Source organism: Schistocerca nitens, chromosome 9 (assembly GCF_023898315.1).
Source record: "Schistocerca nitens isolate TAMUIC-IGC-003100 chromosome 9, iqSchNite1.1, whole genome shotgun sequence".
In the NCBI taxonomy this organism is placed as follows: Eukaryota; Metazoa; Arthropoda; class Insecta; order Orthoptera; family Acrididae; genus Schistocerca; species Schistocerca nitens.
In genome coordinates, this window is record NC_064622.1 from 54446104 (window position 1) to 54454547 (window position 8444).

General features: G+C 45.2%; 1 pseudogene; it reads left to right on the forward strand.

Annotated features, from left to right (window-relative positions):
* The first annotated feature begins 7285 nt into the window (after nt 1–7285).
* On the forward strand, nt 7286–7402 carry LOC126204744 (5S ribosomal RNA; annotated as a pseudogene).
* The last annotated feature ends 1042 nt before the right edge of the window (nt 7403–8444 follow it).

Below are 8444 nucleotides of genomic sequence, written 5' to 3' on the forward strand. Positions count from 1 at the left end.
ATAATGCACGACCGCATGTTGCAGGTCCGGTACGGGCCTTTCTGGATACAGAAAATGTTCGACTGCTGCCCTGGCTAGCACATTCTCCAGATCTCTCACCAATTAAAAACGTCTGGTCAGTGGTGGCGGAGCAACTGGCTCGTCACAATACACCAGTCACTACTGTTGATGAACTGTGGTATCGTGTTGAAGCTGCATGGGCAGCTGTACCTGTTTGACTCAATGCCCAGGCGTATCAAGGCTGTTATTATGGCCAAAGGTGGTTGTTCTGGGTACTGATTTCTCAGGATGTACGCACCCAAACTGCGAGAAAATGTAATCACATGTCAGTTCTAGTATTCTATATTTGTCCAGTGAATACCCTTTTATCATCTGCGTTTCTTCTTGGTGTAGCAGTTTTAATGGTTTATTGGTCAAGGAGGACCTGAATTACCTTCTGAGGGTTTTTAAATCTAAAGGTGAATGGGAGGCACGTTACTCCCCCGCCCGCTAAGCCCTTTTGAGCCGTTTGCAGGGCTGTGACAGGGGTGGGTGCGGCACGGCGGTTGAACGGGTCCGCCGCAGACACGTGTCCCGGCAGCCCCTCTTCCAGGAGCCGACCAGACCAGAGTCAGCTCGTGGGCGCTTTTCCACCGCGTCGGCCACGCCTGTCCGGAACAGGCCGCAAGCCGGCCGACGGCAGCGCCTCTGTCGACAGGAAATTAAAAGCGACGCCGGGCGCGCTGCGAGATGAGCCCGCGGCCGGAATACAAAGCGCCGCAGTGCCAGAGCGCGGGACAGAATGGGACAAGCCGCGGCTCTGCCGCCCCTGTTACTCTGCGGAAACCACGTCATCCAGGAGCTCTTCACCACTAACAGCACTACCACTCTCAAACAGATCATCGTGATAACAGACTTTAAAGATGATATTCAGAAAATAAGATTACCCTCTTTAAGCTTCAGACCTTTTCGCTACCAGTTAACGACGTCCGCCTTGTCACACCCTCTCTGTCCGACCGACGGTCCTGCCGCGATAAGCAACACCGTCTCTCGTGTCTTCTAAGCCCATGAGGATGTGACTGAAAGATCTGTCCTCTCTACACTACTGCGTGTACTTTATAGTGGCTATATGCCTAAGCCTCCTCCTCTTGCATATCTTATACGGTATGCCGATGACACCTTCTTCCCATCTCCTCCAGAAATCACCCCCTGGTTGAACCCGTATCTCCTGAAAATAACATACATATATACTTTGAACATAGCTGCTAAGGTTCAGTGACCGTGTCAGAATTATATTGGAGCAAATAAGCCCTCGGTCACAAATATTAAGTCAAAATTGACCTGGTTTCGACGCTACTATGAGCGTCGTCTTCAGAATTAAACTAAATGTTCTAAAACATAATAGGTGTATAAGACATTAATAAATGTGTACTGACTAGAAAGAGATGCAGTACTTACAAGTCACATTCTAAAAAATCCTAGCCGGAAAGGCGACGTCATGAAAAGTTGAAAATAAGATAAGATGGCGAGTCGCTAAGGGCTGCTCGTACCTGAGTGAACACGGGTTGCAACAAAACTGAGGTGCCCACTTTAGAAAGTGTGGGCAATTAAACCTGGTGTTCCTACGAGCGCCATCTAATAGCCGCAGAAACAACTAGGCTACTGTACATTCAAAATTAGACACATGAAATTGTGATGCAACTGATTCAGGCATAGCGTAAGCATTAATAACAACAGGATGAAGTTACATATTTATCTGCTTTAAATAGAGATACATTTTGTAACGTAAAAAACGTTGGTTATGACATACAAGAAAACAGCAAAGATGTGACAGGAAATCAACATTTCGGTAAACTGCATGATGGCCTCATTCTCAACGAACAGCTGCAGCTGCGAAATAAAAACTTTTTTGACTGTATAAAACCATTGCTTGATCTTTGATTCAGATTTTCTCATGCCGTTTACCGAAATGTTGTTTTCCTGTCACATCTTTGCTGTTTTCTTGTATGTCATAACTAACGTTTTTACGTTACAAAATGTATCTCTATTTAAAGCAGATAAATATGTAACTTCATCCTGTTGTTATTAATGCTTACGCTATGCCTGAATCAGTTGCATCACAATTTCATGTGTCTAATTTTGAATGTATAGTAGCGTAGTTGTTTCTGGGGCTACTAGATGGCGCTCGTGGCAACACCATGTTTACTTGCCCACACTTTCTAAAGTGGGCACCTCAGTCTCGCTGCAACCCTTGTTCACAGTACGAGCAGCCCTTAGCGGCTCGCTCTCTCACAACTGTTCATGACGTCGCCTTTCCGGCTCAGATCTTTTTTAATATGTGACTTGTAAGTACTGCATCTTTTCCAGCCAGTACAAACTTTAATTTTATTAATGTACTATATACCTAATGTTTTAGAACAGTTAGTCTAATTCTGAAGACGACGCTCATAGTAGCGTCGAAACCAGGTCAATTTTGACTTAATATTTGTGACCGAGGGCTTATTTGTTCCAATATAATACATATCTGCATCTCCATCTACATATCGCTAGCCACGAAGCGGTTTGTGGCGGAGGGCACAATTCGCGCCAAAGTCGTATTTCCCCCCCTTCTGTTCCACTCGCGGATCGCGCGAGGGAAAAACGACTGTCTGAACGCCTCAGTACGAGTTCTTAGCTCCCTTATCTTTGAATGGTGATCATTGCGCGATTTGAAAGTCGGTGGTAATAATATATGCTCTACATCTTCGGTGAAGATCGGATTTCCGAATATAGTGAGCAGCCCCTTCTGTTTAGCGCGCCGTCTATCTGCAAGTGTGTCCCACTTCAAACTTTCTATGAGATTTGTAACGCTCTCGCGATGGCTAAATGTACCAGTCATGAATCTTACCGCTCTTCTTTGGACCTTCTCAATCTCTTGAATCAGACCCAACTGGTAAGGGTCCCATACAGACGAACAATACTCCAAGACTGGACGAAATAACGTATTGTAAGCTATTTCCTTTGTTGAAGGACTGCTTCGCTTCGGGATTCTATCAGTCTAGAGTTCGCCTTACCCGTTACTTGCGTAATCTGATCATTCCATTTGAGATCATTTCGAATAATCACACCCATATACTTGACGGACGCTACCGCTTCCAAAGACTGGCCACTTATTTTGTACTCGTACATTAATGGGGATTTTAGCCATGTTATACGCAGTAGGTTACACTTACTAATATTGAGAGATAACTGCCAGTCTTTACACCACGCATTTATTTTCTGCAAATCCTCATTGACTTGTTCACAACTTTCGTGTGATACTACTTCCCTGTAAACTACAGCATCATCGGCAAACAGTCTAAGGCCGCTGTCAATACCATCAACCACATCGTTTATGTAAATCGTAAAAAGCAGAGGACCTATAACGCTGCCCTGGGGCACACCTGAAATTACGCTTGTTTCTGTTGAAGTCAACCCGTTCAGGACGGCATACTGCTCCCTGTCTGTAAGAAAACTTTCTATCCAACCGCATATGTCATCGGATAGACCGTAAGCGCCCACTTTTTGTAGCAAGCGACAGTGCGGAACCGAGTCGAACGCCTTTCGAAAGTCGAGAAATGTGGCATCAACCTGGGAGCCGGTATCTAGAGCCTGTTGTATATCATGCACAAAGAGGGCCAGCTGTGTCTCGCATGACCGCTGTTTCATAAAACCGTGCTGGTTTCTGAAGATGAGCTTCTCAGAGTCTAGAAAGGTCATTATGTCTACACACAAAATATGTTCCATGATTCTAAAACACATCGATGTCTGTGAAATTTGCCGGTAATTGTGTCCATCCGATTTTCTACCCTTTTTATAGATTGCTATGACCTCGGCCTTCTTTCAGTCCCGTGGAACTTTCCACTGTTCCAGTGATCTCTGATAGATGATGGATAAGAATGGTGCTATATTTGTAGCATAGTCAACATAAAATCTTACGGTGATACCGTCTGCGCCAGATGCCTTCTTGGCGTCTAAGGATCTTAACTGTTTTACAACCCCAGATGCACTAAACACTATGTCAGCCATCCATCCGGTTGTTCGAGAATTGAAAGGGGAATGGTGCTGCAGTCCTCTACCGTAAAAGAGTTTTTGAAAGCTAGGTTTAGAATTTCCGCCTTCTGTTTATCATCATCAGTTACGTTACCCGTACTGTCAGCAAGACAAGGTATTGAATTATTTGTAGCGTTCATAGATTTTACGTACGACCAAAATTTTTTGGGGTTATTTTTAGAATCTGCAGATGAAATATTGCTTTCAAATTCGTTAAAATAATCTCTCATTGTCCTTCTGACAGCTGCTTTCATTTCGCATACATATCAGTGATCACGGGACCTGAAGATCAATCGCCGACCTTACAGTGTTCCTCCATATATGGCGATTTTGTGCACTTCGGATCCAGTTTTCAAGGACATCCAACTGCTGAAGGTCCTTCTGCAGTTCATCCTTCCATCGTTTCCTTGATCTTCCAATTGGACGAGTCCCATCAGATTTCCCCAGAAGCATAGCTTTGGACCAGCACGTTTCTGCCCCCTGGCACTGTGCCCTACCAGGCTTAGTCTCAGCACTTTCATTTTCTGCAAGATTATTTTGTTGTTTCAGAAGGTCGAACAGTTCCTGGTTGTTTCTACATCTCTTCACGGATTGGTCCAAAAATATTTCCCATGATTTTCCGTTCAGAGATCTGCATCTTCTCTTTACGTTTTTGTGGTGTTTAACGTTCCTGTCCCCTACACCAACACCCGTACTATCACTTAATAAGATCGTACCAAAACCCAGGCAGTGACTATAGGACGAACCACCAACAGCTTTCGTACCCCCAACTTTTACTTTACTATTAACGATCACCCTATCCAAAAAACTAACACACTGAAGTTCTTCAGATAAAAGCTTGACCGCCAACTAAAGTGCAAAACCTATCACTATCCATTCCACAGGAGGCCCACAATAGAGTGAAAATATGGGAGACTGGGGTGAGTCAACTAAAAGTAGGGGAGACCGAGGTCAGTCAGTGTGAAAGGCTATTCGACACATAAATTCCAAACTGTGTAATACAATTAAAGGAACACTTTTCCGAAACCCCGTAATTGTCTCCCACTGTGTCGTTGAAGTTGGTTCAAAGATGCTCAGACGCCCCGCTTAACCCACATGACAGGACAGGTAGTTTAAATTGTGGAAAGGGGCCAAAATAAAGCCGGCCGCGGTGGTCTCGTGGTTCTAGGCGCGCAGTCCGGAACCGCGCGACTGCTACGGTCGCAGGTTCGAATCCTGCCTCGGGCATGGATGTGTGTGATGTCCTTAGGTTACTTAGGTTTAAATAGTTCTAAGTTCTAGGGGACTGATGACCACAGCTGTTAAGTCCCATAGTGCTCAGAGCCAGCCAAAATAAAGGGGCTGTCAGTTACACTCGAACATACAACTTTATTATTTGATCAAACATTACAAGAGCCCCCCAAAAAAACTTTTTAACACACAGCTTTAATCTTTGGGAGTTGATTACCAGCTGAAAGCCACTTTAATTTAAAAACGGTTGAAGGCCAATACCTTAAAACGCAAGCATAATCAGAAATTTAAAAGGCGAGCCTTATCTTACAAAACTTCTTCATTTAGGCTGAAGGCCCCAAGAATCTGAAATTTTCAGAGCAAACAATTTGAATTCAAAATCGGCTAGAAGCCCAACACATAAGGCTAAACAACATTAATTTAAAAAACAAAAAACAAAGGTCTTACGTAAAACAGTTCTTAAGTAGGCAAAACTCAACCAAAACAGAAATTTAAAAGGCAAATCCTTATCTTAAAACAGTTCTTTAGTTAGGCTGAAGGACCAAAGAATCAGACACTTCAAGAGCAAACAATGTAAATTGAAATTATCTGAAGGCCAAAGAGCCGGCCGAAGTGACCGTGCGGTTCTAGGCGCTGCAGTCTGGAACCGCGAGACCGCTACGGTCACAGGTTCGAATCCTGCCTCGGGCATGGATGTTTGTGTTGTCCTTAGGTTAGTTAGGTTTAAGTAGTTCTAAGTTCTAGGGGAATAATGACCTCAGAAGTTGAGTCCCATAGTGCTCAGAGCCATTTGAACCATTTGAAGGCCTAAGACTTAAAACTCCATAACATCAATTATTTTTAAATTCCAAAGGCCTTACGTGAAACAGTTCTTTGAACTAGGCTGAAGGCCTTAAGAGCAAAACAACTCAAACTCAAAATCGGCTGAAGGCGCAACACTTAAAATTCGACAACATTAAAACCTTTAAAATGCCAATGGTCTTACGTGAAACAGTTCTTTAAATTAGGCTGAAGGCCTAAAGAATCTTACGCCTTAAGGGCAAAACAACCCTGATTTAAAAAATCGGATAGAAGCCATACAAGTACAAACAACAAGAACAAAAAAAAGAAAAGGCAGTACACATAAGGGCGCTCAGATGTCCAAGGGTCGGCCTGGAATTCAAACACTAACGCTCGCTTAGGTGAGACTGGCAGTCGGGCCAACCATTCACGATCCGACGACAACATAACCGACAGACAGTCAACAGACACACCGACAAGATAACTTCCACTTCACCCGACCAGGGCACAACAGGTAGTTCAACGGAACAGCGTACAAGACATAGGTGCCCACAACCAATCATACATGGAGCTGTCAAACTACACACCGTGCTGGACAGCAACAACACGATGAGGAAACTACACTGCCCGAAATTTACGTCAAAGGCCAGGACAGATAACCGGAACGTTAACGGCCACAAGGTAGAAGATTCCGCTGTTGCACTTTAATTCAAAGAAAATGATAATTGTAAATTCCTTTTACGATCTGCTTTCGTCTTCCTTTGTTTTTACCTTTTTTTGGTTGGCTTTTGTATGTTGCGGACGCAAGACGCATATCAAGCTGAGGTCTGTTAAGAAATTGTAATTATATGTTAATTATTACTTGAGAATAGAGTTCATTATTATTATAAACTCCACCAGAGGGTGGGTAGAATTTTCCAACTTGAAAACCACGTTGTTGCTTGCGGGAATATCCCTACAGCCGACAACAAACTCCAAACGAATGTGAACAGTCTTGACTTGCTGGTAGATTAAATCAACACTCAACTTTCGTGTCCAGGGTCGGTGAGCCACAGACCTCGTAGCAATGGGAACAGCACCAAACACCCCGACACCGCGTAGAGACCGCCAGCGGCCCAGGCCAAACTATGTCCCGCGGATAATCCCTCGCTGCTCCACACCAAAAGACCGCTTGGTCGGACACCGCCGAGCCGGAAACTATAAGCGCTAGGTCAAGGTGCAAATAGGCAACGGCCTTGCCGCAGTGGATACACCGGTTCCCGTGGGATCACCGAAGTTAAGCGCTGTCGGGCGTGGCTGGCACTTGGATGGGTGACCATTCAGCCGCCATGCGCTGTTGCCATATTTCGGGGTGCACTCAGCCTCGTGATGCCAATTGAGGAGCCACTCGACCGATTAGTAGCGGCTCCGGTCAAAGAAAACCATCATACCGACCGGGAGAGCATCCTCAATGAGGATGACACGGCGGTCGGATGGTCCCGATGGGCCACTTGTGGCCTGAAGACGGAGTTCTGAGTGCATGGTGCAAATATTGATACACACCGTTGCTGCCACCCGCAGAAGGGGAGGATAACAGCATAATCGCGATAACCACGGGAGACTAAACACAGAATATCTTCTGGTAAACCTTCCGGGATGTAAGGTCGTGGTCCATGAAACTCTTCAGCTCCTGAATTACATCCCGGAAGGTTTACCAGAAGATATGTCATCCGCTCGTGAAAGCCTTCATACTATAAACACAGAATCTCAACGAAGGTTTAATCCAGCGCATAACATGAGCCAGCCACGGCTCAGGTCCCTATGACCTTCCTCTACAACGGTGGTGCCCTGCGACATCATCCTAGGGCTCGACGACGCTCTAAACGGCATAGTGTCGACGCCTGCAATAAGAAAGCCGACGCCCAAGGTTGAAAACACGCGGCTTCCTTATGGGTGACGGGGAAAATGTTTCAGCCGCTCCACCGCTCAGGATCGACACGAAGAGGCCTCAAAGAGCGGCATAAAGGACGTTAATGAACTCTTCCCTTCCCTTGGGGCGTTGATTCCCACACATTTTGAGGTCGAAATCGACATTTCACAGTCCTGTTGCTCAACAGGATGACATTCTGGACAACCTTTGGCGCCGCTGACACCCTCGGACGTTTGAGACACACTCTAAGAACTTGTGGGGGCCCATCCTCATTTTACATATTTGAAAAACGTAGGCCTGCCTCTGAAGTAGACACCTGTAAGCAGGCAACACCTTGACACCTCCATCATCCCAGACGCCTGAAAACAGGCACATAGAACTACTTCAGAAGTTTTCTCTATAAAGATACATTTCTATAATTCTCTGTAAAGGTGTGTGTGTGCCATCGAGCATGGTTTAGAACTTGGGGTTCTTA